General features: G+C 36.6%; 1 pseudogene; it reads left to right on the top strand.

The window, feature by feature from the left end:
• The first annotated feature begins 9,714 nt into the window (after positions 1-9,714).
• LOC106983151 (heterogeneous nuclear ribonucleoprotein A3-like) lies at positions 9,715-12,892 on the top strand (annotated as a pseudogene).
• The last annotated feature ends 308 nt before the right edge of the window (positions 12,893-13,200 follow it).

Here is a 13,200-nt window from a genome sequence, read left to right as displayed (position 1 = left end):
TACTAAACTGGTAGCAATGCTTAGGGAGATGTGGAAGGAATTTTTGCCACTGGCCGTTTGTTTAAGCCTTCTAGGTCTCAGTTTCCCAATGTGTAAAATTACAGACTAGCCAAGAGTTGAGGTTCATCTGAGCTGTTTTGTTATTCTATCTTGATAAGACCTGCAGAAAAATTTAATTGCTCATTATCTGTCTTTGAGATTCACAGTTTAATTTCTTTACTAATTCCTTCATTTGTTGATTTCCCCAACAAGATTTATTTGACTCTTGTCAAGTGCTGTGCTTAGTTCCTGAGACTCAATGATAAGGGAGGGGGAGGTAGGAGGAGGTGGGGGAGGTGACCTCATTTAGCTTACGGTCTAGTGAGTGAGGCAGACAATAATAAAAGAATGACAGAAGTAAACATGACCTTGAAACTACAGTGAATACCATCATGAACAATTACATGGAGCTGGGGGCTGCATATTACCTAGTAAAGAACAAGGATAATAATCCTTGTTCTTTACTAGGTAATATGCATAATGCTGAGAGCTAAGAGGCAGAATTAAAGATAGGAGGAGGCTAGAGTCAGGACTGGCACAGGGAAGAGGAATATCTTGGTTGATAATGATATGATTTAATAAAAGACCAATCTGTTTCAAAAATCGAATCTTGTGATCTTTCTAGCCCTAAACACGGTTTATGTATGTATTTCAATGTGCCTAATAGTTCAAAAGTTGCTCTTCTCCCTTTTGTTTCTTTTCCTTGAATTATTACTATTTTTTGGCATGTTGAAAGGTTGATAATTCCTGAAACACCACTTATTTTAGTACTAGCCAAGGATGAAGTGATGCTACTATTTTACATTGATGATTATGTGATCAGCCTTTTCGTGACATTTTCCATGGTGCCTGTATTTGCTGCAAAGGTAAAAACAGAAGTGGATCAATTGACTTTGCTCTTTGTAGGCCTGGCAGAGGAGGCTTACACCTGATGTGGTCATCAACACTATAAACAGTCAGAAATACATTAATTGGAATCTTTCTTAAAGAATGAAGTTTCTGGGTAATTGAAGGCATATGTGTATGCACTGTTTATCATGCGAATCAATAAATGCTTTCATAGTAAATCCTCACTTTCTAATAGCACCCCAGAGAGAGAGTGCTTGTGACAAATTTGCTCATCTCTTTTTCATTTAGGAGCTGATCTAATGATTTAGAGTCATTGCTCTGTCCTTATAAAAGTTAACAGATATTGCATTGTACTCTTAAAGAAGTTTTATAAATAACAGATTTCCAGTTTCACTCTTCAGATTCAGAGTTGAACCGACCTCCAAATACTTAATGAACTCTAATGAAAAATGAGTATACAGGAAACTTTGCTTTATGAAAATTAGAACCATATAGCAAGCTTTATGTATTAAAAAAAAAACTTACTCTGATTATGTGAGGAGATAATAATGGTGCAATAATGCATTTCCCAGAATGACAGCCAGTGATATCTGTAAATGGCCTTCGGTAGAAGAAAACACACTGCTCCAATCAATACACAGATAGTCCGTAATGTAAAGATTAGGATCAGAATATTTAAAAATTTAATACTTTGCCACTCCATATAGCACTTTGGAAGTCAATATCTTTGGGAACCTGGTCCATTTCCCTTCTTTGAGAGCATTATATATTTAAGGTTTTTAAATTATTTATCTAGTCCATGTGATTAAAAATGAAAAAAGTTAGCCCATCCATTATCTTCTGCAGCTGCTGTCTGGATATTAGTCTCCCCACCCCCTTGAATCCGTGTTTTTTTTTTTTTTTCTTTTTACCCTGTAAAGGAAACTCAATAGGTACATTAAGAGAGCAAAAGAAAACCTTATCTACTTGCTAACATCAGAGAATGTTGCTGTTTAAGCGGTGTGCAAGGATGGCTGTGTGTGAACAATATACTCAAATATTTTTACTCAATTGTATTACTTTCAGAACTGATAGTCAAAAATATGATGTAGTTAAATGGCAAGAAGGCATATTATGTCTCTTTTCCTGGTCATTTATATTTGGGGGATTTATTTATCTTTTAAAAAGTGTATTCTGAAAGTTACTCCAAAGTCAACCCTTTGAGAATAGGAACATTTTAAAAATTAGATTATTTTAGTCCTTCCTCCCTTTACTGTCAGGAAGGGAAGGAGCATATTTAAATAAAGTGGAGAATCTTTTTAAAAATAGTCACCAAATTCAGGGTAATTTCTCCTACCAGTTTAATTTTATGGTTATTAATTTTCTTTCTTGTGAAAGTTTGATTTGCTTATGTATATCCTTTAAATGTTACTGATATCACAATTGCTGGTTTTCCAAATGTGTTATTCAGTGTGGATTACAACCTATGACTTTTATTATATCCTTTGAGAGTTTCTACTATTAAGGGTGAAATGAGTTTGTTTCATAATCGTTATACATCTCTTTATTTTACCACACACATACTCAGTCACCTTTTTGCTCTCCTTTTAACATAGAAATATTTAAAATACCTAAAGAGAATATTGGAAAATAGGATGTATCTAAAATATTAAAGACACTTAGAAATATTCAAAAATGAGAAAGACAGGGGAATGTTTTATATTCCTCTAAGTAAGCTAAAAGACTGTGGAAGGATATCCCTTAGATTATTCCATAGAAATTCTCCTTTTGTTTCATGAAGATCCTGTCATGTCACTTGGTTTACAGGAATGTTGATTATTATAGACTCAGTGCATTGGCTACAATGGAGGGCAATTCTTTTCTCAGCCTAAAACCCATGTAACTCCAAGATTAACATGTTGTTTTGTTTTGTTTTTTTCCTGCTTTCTCTGAAGCAGAATAAGGAAGAGATTAGGAAGAGGATCCAAGTTAAGATTCTGGGTGTTTCCTCTGGTTATGAACAGAGAGAGGACTAAAGAGCAACAGTGAGTTGTGTGTTGTATTTCTTTGGTGCCCTGTGCTCAAATACGTATATTTTGTGGAGCTGAGTTTTTGGCACAATACGGACTTAGAGCATTCTAATGATGTCAGGCCAAGAGGAAGAATCTTCAGAGGATTTTACCGTTTCTTTTATCCTAAATCTCATTCTGTTACAAATAAACAGTTGATCTTCAGTTGTTCCTGAGCTTAGATTTCAGCTGAGATGAGAGGGATAGATGTGGCCCTTCCAACATTGCCATTTTATGATCTATAAAATGAGGGAATGTATGGTGAGAACAGACAGCTCGATTCTGCAGCCCTACTGCAATGATAACAAGATTGGCGGTTATGTGACCCCCCCCCCCCAGTTGATCTCACACCTCTCTGAAATGGGTTCTTTTCATGGATCTTCCCTCTGCAAGAGCAGGTTATATGGAGAATGGTATTTTTGAAGGACAATATTAACAATTAGAAATAAACGAATGCGGGGCACCTGGCTGACTCACTAGGTGGAGTGTGTGACTCTTGATCTCAGGGTCATGAGTGTGAGCCCCATATGGGGTATAGAGATTACTTGAAAATCTTTAAAAAAATTTTAAAAGCATGAACATATAGTGGCATGATAACAAGACACATTTCTTCTTGTACAGTGAACCTGACACCTGTAGGTCATAAACTTTAATATTTAAAAAGATTGAGATATAAGGTTACAATTTATGAAGGGTAGAGGAAGTATCCTTAATCAACCTGAATACTTCACTTTTGGTCTTACTCAATTTTACTTCTTTTGACCTGGCTAGATTTTTCTAGATCTGCTTTAATATATGTCTCACACGATTCTTGTCCAGTCTGGATTGCATTAGAGAATTGCAGTCTTGTATCTGGATCATAATTACTCTTTATTGAATACCCTTATTCAGGGCAGACTAAGTATCCAGCATTTATATCTATCTTAGCATTCAAGCAACACAATTATCTCCAGGATCCACCAGACTCTACGTACAATTAATAATGAAAGTATGATGGCTTCCTCAATGCACTGTAGATTATTGCTGTCCAAAATTTTCCCAAGTCATGAAAAATAATAAGGGCTAGCATTTATCAAGTTATTTTAGTATGTGCATGACACTGTGCTAAATGCTATGTGCACTTTCAAATTTCATATCTCAAATCTAAGAAGCAAGCAGTGTCATTATCCTCTCTTTGGGAATAAATGCAGGCATAGAGGATTTAAATATATTGCCTAAATTTTGTAAAACAATCTGGTAAATGAGCCTAGGATTAGAACTCAGTTCTTTACAACACAGCAGCCAGTGCTTTCCAACTCTTAATATGCTATTTCCTGGGAATAATTCACATTTACATTCAAATAATTCTTTTATGTTCCTCGTCATGCTCTTCTTTTTTTATGTCTGTTTTTGAAACATCACTTGCAGGTTTATAGTAAGCTACCTTGCTGCTCTTGGTCAGTGTCCTCTGTGAGAAGCCTGTCTTACTCACCATTGTGACATGGTGCTCCAGGACTCTTGCATTGCCCTAAGACACTGGATTCCCTCACGTCCTATTTAATTCTGTACCTTTTTTTAACTTGCTTTCTAATTTGAGTATTTTCTATTTGCCTGCCAGCTTATTCTGTGTTCCTGTGATCTGCCTGTTGTTCTGCTCTCATCACTGGAGGGCTATTTTATTAGTTGAAGACTTTTGATAGAGTATTAAAGTATAATTTTCAAAAAGTTAAAAACATGACTCTCATAACAATATAGACTGAATATGTCAATTTTTACTCAACTCTAATGAAAGAACCAGCAAGATAATAAACCTGGTTTGAAGAAAAATTTGAGAAATTGGGATTTTTATAGTTTTTCAGTTAAAGAAATGTAGAGATAAATTTGCTAATTAGTCCATGACTGAATAATGGTTAATGTCTACTAGACGAAAAACAGTAACCTTTGGATTACTTTTCCTCCTGACCAGAAACCATTTGAATTGCTATTGTTGAAGAATCATTTGCAACTCTCTTAGACAAGAATCATATGCATGACTATCAGTTTTATAAAAATTCATCCCTAATACTTTACAGTTGTGAAATATTCTGATTATTACATTTGTGATCAAACAAAGCTATACACCCTAGAAAATCAGATTAGTCCTCAGAAAGGGTGAGCTACTCCCAATAGTATATTCAAAATATTCCCAATAATCTCTTTTCCTGTTTCCAAGTTCTAGATAAATTTTCATGATGAGTTTTTCAGGGTGAAATATATCTGAATATATCCCCCGTTGTCTAGAAACATGGATGTCATGACAAATTCTCTATAAATATAGTAAGGATTCTCCTGTCTAATGAAGGTCAGACTTTTTTTTTCCTGTTTTGCCATTTTATGATAACTGGCCTATGGTCTACAGTGGTGCTCGTCTATAAAATGTAAACTCAGAGTTAACTTAGATAAGAACATTTCTCTTCTACACAGGGTGACAGGGGAACTTTCTCCAACCAAAACTTGGAGGCACATGACTAAGATGGGAAACAACTTGACTGAATTTTGAGTCTTTTGTTTTAGTTTTTTGTTTGTTTTTTTTTTTTTTTATGTAGGCTCACAAAAACTAAAAGGAACCAACTTTGGGTGTGTGTGGGGGATGAAACCTAATGACCCTCAGCATCAAATTAATTGAAGAAATAAATTCAGAATAAGGATTCCAAATTGAGATTTTGAAGATAAATGAATAGCTCTTTTGATTAGAATGTATACTGAACCAACCAAAGAAAAGGTCGTTTTTAAAATTTATTTCAAACTGGCTAGCCAGGACTTACATACATATTTTTCTAAATAGACATGTTTTGCTCTTGTTTCTTGGTAACACAATAGGAGCTTTAAAATATTTGTTGAAATTTAATGCTAATAAAAGCCAAAAAACTATAACATAATATCTTTTCTTATTTTCAAAGAAAAACTTATCAACTACATTGTTTAGAATTATATTTGGTTTTGCTTTTTTTTTTTTTTTTTCATTTTTCCCCCCTCTTCTACTGGCTGCTACCATATTGGAATATAATACCCTTAGTGTCCTTTAGAATTTCACCAAAATTTCTGAGCTATGAGGAAAGCAAATTTAACAATGAGAAAAGTACATAATAGTTAAATATTATGCATTTGCTTAATAGATATTTATGTAGCTATTCAAAGTATTTATCATGTATGGATTGCGGAAAGTTAAAAAATTTTTCATCTTCTATATTGATGTATGCTACCCAATGTCAATGTTGGAAATAATCAAGATTTCTGTCTCCACTGATGTTAACAAATATTTTTTTTCTGGTAAAAACCTTGAGAAAATTCACATATTTTGGTTTTTGTTTCTTCACATACAAACTATGGATTTAATTTGGAACATGTATTTAGATGTTTTTCCTTCACACCATTTTTTGAGGCATGGAGAGAGGAATTGGTAAACTTGGATATTATCAGTGTTAAGTGAGCCACCCAATATGCTTTCTCTCCAGTAGCATGCACACTACACAGTCATACCACTTAGCTGATGACACATAACATTTTTTTTTTCTTTGAAACCTATTAAGGACTCCTTTCATCCTAATAGAGTCTACCGAAAATTTTCATCAAAAAAGAAAAGGTGCATATGATAGGATTTTCATATTTCCAGGTGTCTCAGAAAAAGAGTGAGATAGCAACAGCTTTCCCTTTCTAGTCAGCGGTTAAGAAGATAACAAAGTGGCATGTGGAAAAATGATGAAGAAATAAAAAAAATATAACCAACTCTGTACTGGACCATGGAAGAAGACAGAGGACAGAGTGTAGGGAAGTAAGAATTGCTATCAGACTTTCCAATATGGGAAGCTCTAAATTTCCATTAAAAAACAAAAACAAAACATTGTCTAAAATTCATAAGGAACAAGGGTTCCCATGTTGAGAAGTGATATATTCTTAAGAGATACTATTTTTGAAATATTTTATTAAACAAGTTTTCTTACATGTGGGGCATTGATTTTGGTGTTCAGGGCTTATATTCTAGTGTTAGTCAAACAGAGAGGGAACAGTGAAGAATCCAAAACAAGTTTTAAAATATTTTGTTACCTTTAATATTGCTGTGATAGAAACTTCTGGACAGAGAATGTAGAAGATAGGATTTTCTCACACACACACCTCCTCCCAGTCCACCCATCCCTCCTCCCAGACACATTTAGCATCACCTTGATGACTTTATGATAGAAATATTTTGTGAATTATGTGATGTGAAAGATTGATTCAGCTATAATTTAAACTTTGGCAAATGGCTACGAATAGAAACATGTACCGATAGTAAAAACGAATGAAACAATATTAAGCTAAAAGTTTGACACACACCCCAGTAGATGCTCCACGTACAGTTCAAGTGTGAAGAGCATGGCACACTGGAGGCAATTACATTTTCAGAATGAAAGGAGTTGTAATTCCTGATCCTTGGGCTCATTCATTTCAAGGCTTGCTCAATTGCAAATGTAACCAGAGATTTAATAACTAGTGTTACCCTGGGAGGATGCTGTAGGAATAAATTTAGATTTAAAAAATATATATTCACATCCTCTACATAAATGGCAACTTTCTCTCTCTTGCTTAAGAGCAGACTGACAGAAAGGTTATGCACTTTACTCTGTAGGCGCTTACACATTTGAAGCATAGCTCTTTCAGCCATCATCTAAAATAGCACTTCTCTAGGGGCACCTGGTTGGCTCAGTCAGTTAAGCGTCCAACTCTTGATTTCGGCTCAGGTCATGGTTTCACAGTTTATGGGTTCAAGCCCCACATCAGGCTCTGCGCTGGCAATGAGAAGCCTGCTTGGGATTCTCTGTCTCCCTTTCTCTCTCTGCTTGTCTCCTTCTCTCTCTAAATTAAATAAACAAACAAACAAACATTTAAAAATAAAATAGATCTTCTCAAAACCAGTCTTTGTTTTTTTTTTCTTACAAACTGTTTCAGAGTTACCTGAGTGTCAGGGATTTGGTAAATGTATGTGTAGAAGACCCAATAAGGGGTGAACAAAACATGGAGGACTCAGTATCTGATTTCAGAAAATGGAAATGAAAAATAATATTTAATTTTAAAATACATGGATGTTTCCACAGTTCAGTATAAAGAGATGGAGCAAAAGATGTATGTTGAGTTTTGTGCAAGCTCTTGGAAGGCACTCTTTGTATCATAAAAATATGTAAGTGGTATTTGATTTAATTCTGGGTGCCAGATAATCATCACCTTTTTCTTCCCTTCCTCCCTTTTTCCTCCCCCCTCCTCCTCCTTCTCCCTCCTCTTCTTCCTCTTCTTTTTCCTCCTCCTCCATCCTTTTCTTCTTCCTTCTCCTCTTCCCCTCTTCCTGTTCTTTCTCCTTCTCCTCCTTGTTCTCTTCCTCCTCCTCCTCCCCCTCTCCATCCCCTTCTCTCTCCCTCACCTACAAGTGGCCTAAAGTCTCCCTTGCTTCCTCTTCCTTTCTCCCCTCTAGTCTCTATAGTCCTTTGCCCATTCAATCTCCTACACATACAATCCCACCTAATTTCTTCTCCGAGGACTGAACACAGGAATATTCTAATTTCCAACCCAAGTGGCAAAATCCCAATAGCATATACTCTACAAGAGGTGCTGGCAGTGTCACAGATATTCATTTTATCTCTCTCTCTTCATTTCATGTTACATCCATCCTAATTGTCACTACCAAAACTGCCTCATGTCTCTAAATTTGGACTTTGGTTCAACTCTTCAGAGAATAAAACCTCCACTTTCTCCAGGGATGGAGGAAGGACAGTAGCCTCACTGCTTGTGCCATGGAGGAGACCAAGAACCTAAGAGCATCTAATTCAGAGATTCTACTGATCACTCCAGATACTGGCTGATGCACTGAGATTCAGCCTATTTCTTATTGCTTATCTACATTCTCATTCTGCCACCTCCTTTTAATTCATGAACATATGCAGACATACAGGTGTATATGTGCACATACATACACACACAGGCAGTTAGGGTTCAGTCCATTTATTGCACTAAAACTATTGCCACTAATCTATCTGCTTTCTCTCTCCGAAAATTATATTTATTTCTTTTTTCTTTTACTCATCCAGTCTTTAATTCAACAAAAATTTACTGATCATCCACTGTGAACTAAGATTTGAGCCCAGTGCTGAAGATACACATAAGCAAAACCAGAACCAGTCTGTCTTCCCCTCGGCAGTTATAATCTAAAAGGATAGGCAGATGGTTATTGAATAAATGTAAAATCACACTGCATGATGCCTTTTACAAGTTGTGGATGCAGAGATCTATGGCCTTTTGAGGTTTTATAACATGATATTTGACTTGGGTGGTTAGGGAAGTAGTGAATGAGCTGTTATTTGAAGGAAGATTAGTTAAGAGTATTCCATAAAGGAAAGGGCTGATGCCAAAGGTGGGTAGTAGTGGTCTACTGATTGCAACTCCAGGGAAGAGACAAGAAGTAAGGAAGAGGGATAGGGTTAAAGTGGGGGTGGGTGTGGCACAGGGGTGGAGGACACCTACTTTACTGTCAGATTAAATGGAGCATTTATGTGATGATTGCTGTTGAAAACAAGGGCGTTGAAGGAATCTGGACCATCCTCACACCATTTTTATGGAAAGGTTTCATGGGAAAGATTATTGTCCCTTTCACTTTAGTGTTATATATGTCCTTAGACCACATCTAGGATTCTGCTAGTTTTGAACATGGGTTCTTTTCTATAAAGTCAACTGAGTAAGTTCTATCTTAGATGTTGTAGAGTTATTTAAAACTTTATAAATAGGTGATCTCAAAATGGAGGTAAGTTCACCCCAGCCCAACTTTGGGCATCACTGCTGTAGGTGGGGGAGGGAGGGCCATGATCCAAAGAAACGGGAGCAGTTGAAAAACTCTTTGTTGGTGACTTGAGCTACACATGATAGCTGGAGAGAATATTTTGAAAATGGGGCACACTTAGAGATTGTGTGGTGATGAGACCCCCCACCTCCCAAAAATGTTCCAGACTTTTTTTTCTTTTTGCTTTTTTTGTTTCTTATTTTTTATAAAGAGGAGAATACTCCATTTTTAAAAAAATGTTTGTTTATTTATTTTGTGAGAGAGAGGGAGAGAGAATTCTGAGCAGGCTCTGTGCTGCCAGTGCAGAGCCTAATGAGGCGCTCGACCTCATGACCTGAGCCAAAATCAAGAGTCAGATGCTTACCCAACTGAACAACCCAGACACCCTAGGGATTTTGGTTTTGTGACTTACTCTTGTGTGGAGGAGGTGGACGCAGCAATGTGTGCTGGGCCACACAAGGTTGTTGGACATGTAGTGGAACCAAAGATAACTGTTTCTAGAGAGGACTCTGTAAAACCTGGTATCCATCTAACAGTGAAGAAAATTTTCGTTGGTGGGATTAAAGAAGATACAGAACAATATATTTTGAGAGACTACTTTGAAAACATATAGCAAGTAGTGAAACTGTAGAAGTTACAGAAGCCAGGCAGAGTGGAAAAAAGAGAGGATTTGCTGTTGTAATGTTTGATGATCATGATACCATGGATAAAATTGTCATTTAGAAATACCACCCTATTAATGAGCATCATCGTGAAGTAAAAAAGGCCCTTTCTAAATAAGAAATGTAGTCAGCCGAATTGCAAAGAGGTCAAGGACGTGGATCTGGCAACTTTAGGGGTCATGGAGACCACTTTGGAGGTGGTGGTGACTTTGGTGGAAGAGGAGACTATGGTGGTGGAGGTGGTGGCAGGAGAGGTAGTTACGGAGGTGGTGGCAACTATGGCAGTGGTCTTGGTTACAGTAGTAGAGAAGGCTATGATGGGGGTGGCCCAGGATATGGAAACCAAGGTGGCAGATATGGTGGCGGTGGGCAGAGGATATAGCGATGGCAACGAAGGAGGAGAATTTGGAGGTAACTACGGTGGTGGTGGGAACTATAATGCTTTGGGGAATTATAGTAGACAACAGCAATCCAATTATGGACTTGTGAAGGGGGGCAGTTGCGGAGAAGAAGCTCCCACAGTCCCTGTGGTGGTGGTTATGGGTCTGGTGGTGGAAATGGTGGCTATGGTTGCAGAAGGTTTTTCAAACAAACAAAGAAACATACAACAAACCAGCAAAAAAAAAAAAAAAAAAAAAAAAAAAACTCAGAAGAAAAGTGTTACAGTTCTCAGCAGGAGAGAGAGTTAAGAGTTGTCAGGAAAGCTGCTGGTGACTTGGAGATAGTCGTCCCCAGTGCATTAGAGGAACTGTAGAAATCTGCCACAGGAGGAACAATGATCCACATACTCAGAGAAGTGACTGTACCTTAAACAGGAATCCCTTCTTGCCCAGGACTGTCCTAGCCACATTCTGCAAAAAGTGCAACTATGAATTAGTGCAGTGTGGTGTCAATTCGATGTGCGTTCCTGATGTAGCTTTTCCTTTTTCTTTTTGTTACATCTTTTCATGACATCTCATTGTCCTGTAAATTGTGGTAGCTGTACCAGGAATAAAAAATTAAGGAATTTTTAACCTAAAAGAGAAAATAAAATAAAGTTATATATATAGGATGTTTCACGTCACAAAAAGTCTTGGGACTTAAATGCTTGCCATCTTAAATGATTGGAACATGATGTGTTCAAGAAACTCTTGGTCGTAGAGCTCAGAATCAGAGCTACTGAGTAAAAGCTTCAGGGAGGACAGCTTACTCTGAACATAAACAGGAACAAAACAGACAGGAACACCTTGCCATTGACGTTCAGACTCTTAAAATGGAATGGAGTGGCTCAGAATAAATATCCCATAAAAGGAAATACCAGGGTAAAGAATCATTGCATGGGGCATATTTTGTGCATTTTGTGTGGGGTCATGAAGTAGGTAATATTAATACAATAGATGTAAGTTGAACCAGAAAAATTCAAAGATAATCCACTTTTTTGATTCTATAAATGGAAACTGTTTAACTATTTTGGTGCTCTAGTTCAATTCCTAGCCACTTAAAAAATCACCACCTTTCTTTGCTAGCAGCCTAGGCAATTCCTTTGCCTGAGGCTTAAGATTTGAATGAACTGGATGTTGGGTTTTTTTTCTTTTTTTTTTTTAATGTGAAATATGTTTTTGATTTGTAAATGAACTCAGGCACAGCAATGGACATTGAAATTATTATTTTTAAATGAAATAAAAATAGAGCTGACAGCTAAAGAACTTTCACAGCAGTTATTATTATGTGTTATTATTAGCAGCAGCATGTGGTGACATTTTAGGCTCCAAATCCACAGAAATATATCCTAGATCATGGGTATTCCAGATGCTAGGGGGAAGAAAACAGAAATGCTGCTGTCTGGCTTCACATGACAGAACTTTTTGAAAATGAAATAAGAAATCTGATAATTTTCTACTAGGCAGTGGAGACTGATTTATCTCTATCCCTAGGGCTTGAAAGGTTAACAATGGGATTTTTCTACAAATGTAGATATCAGCCACCAAGAACACTACTCAGAATATGCTGAGGAATGTCCTTGACTCCTTAAGCTGTATGAAATCTGTCACATTATTAGTGACTTAATGGAAGAATATATTGTATCTTATGGATTTAGTCAGCATGGAACCCCTAAAACACAGCTTTGAATAAAAGTGAAAACTTGGTGTGGTGTGGCCTCTTCTCCAACTAGTACAAACAAACTTCTAGACTTTCTCGAAGAAGTTTTCTGCTTTGGGTACTCAAATTTCTCTTAGCAGAAATTGGGACATTGACATTCTGTGGGTGGATAGGCGGCATATTATAGTCATTAGAAATGTGGATTTAGAATCAAATTCTGCTGCATGTGAGTCTCTGTAACTCTGTTCCTCCCTAGATGTGCTCTCCTGGGAAGTTCATCATCTCTGAAATTCTTCTCTTCATCTCTTCATAAAATTCTCATCATGTCTAAAATTTGCTTTCCTCATCTGCAAAATGTAATAATAGTCACCCGTATCTTCATAGATGTGTTGTAAGGATTTAATTATGGAGCATCACATCAAGCACTCAGATATATGTCTGACGATGTATGTAGCTGGCAAGTCAAAAAAACACAACTTATACTATACTGGACCCTAAATCATGGGGAAAGCTCATGCTCTGGGTCTGATACACCTACCTGAATTTGATCTCTGACTTCATCTGTAATGAATTTTGTTACTAAGTCATGTTCTTAGTATAGTAGCTGACCCAGAGCACATCAGCATATTATCTATTTATTTTTATTTAAAAAAATTTATAACAATTAGTGCCATGCCATTTGGATTATGAAATCCTTTAAAAA

The sequence above is a fragment of the Acinonyx jubatus genome, chromosome D4 (assembly GCF_027475565.1).
Source record: "Acinonyx jubatus isolate Ajub_Pintada_27869175 chromosome D4, VMU_Ajub_asm_v1.0, whole genome shotgun sequence".
In the NCBI taxonomy this organism is placed as follows: Eukaryota; Metazoa; Chordata; class Mammalia; order Carnivora; family Felidae; genus Acinonyx; species Acinonyx jubatus.
This window is presented reverse-complemented; position numbering and strand designations above follow the sequence as displayed.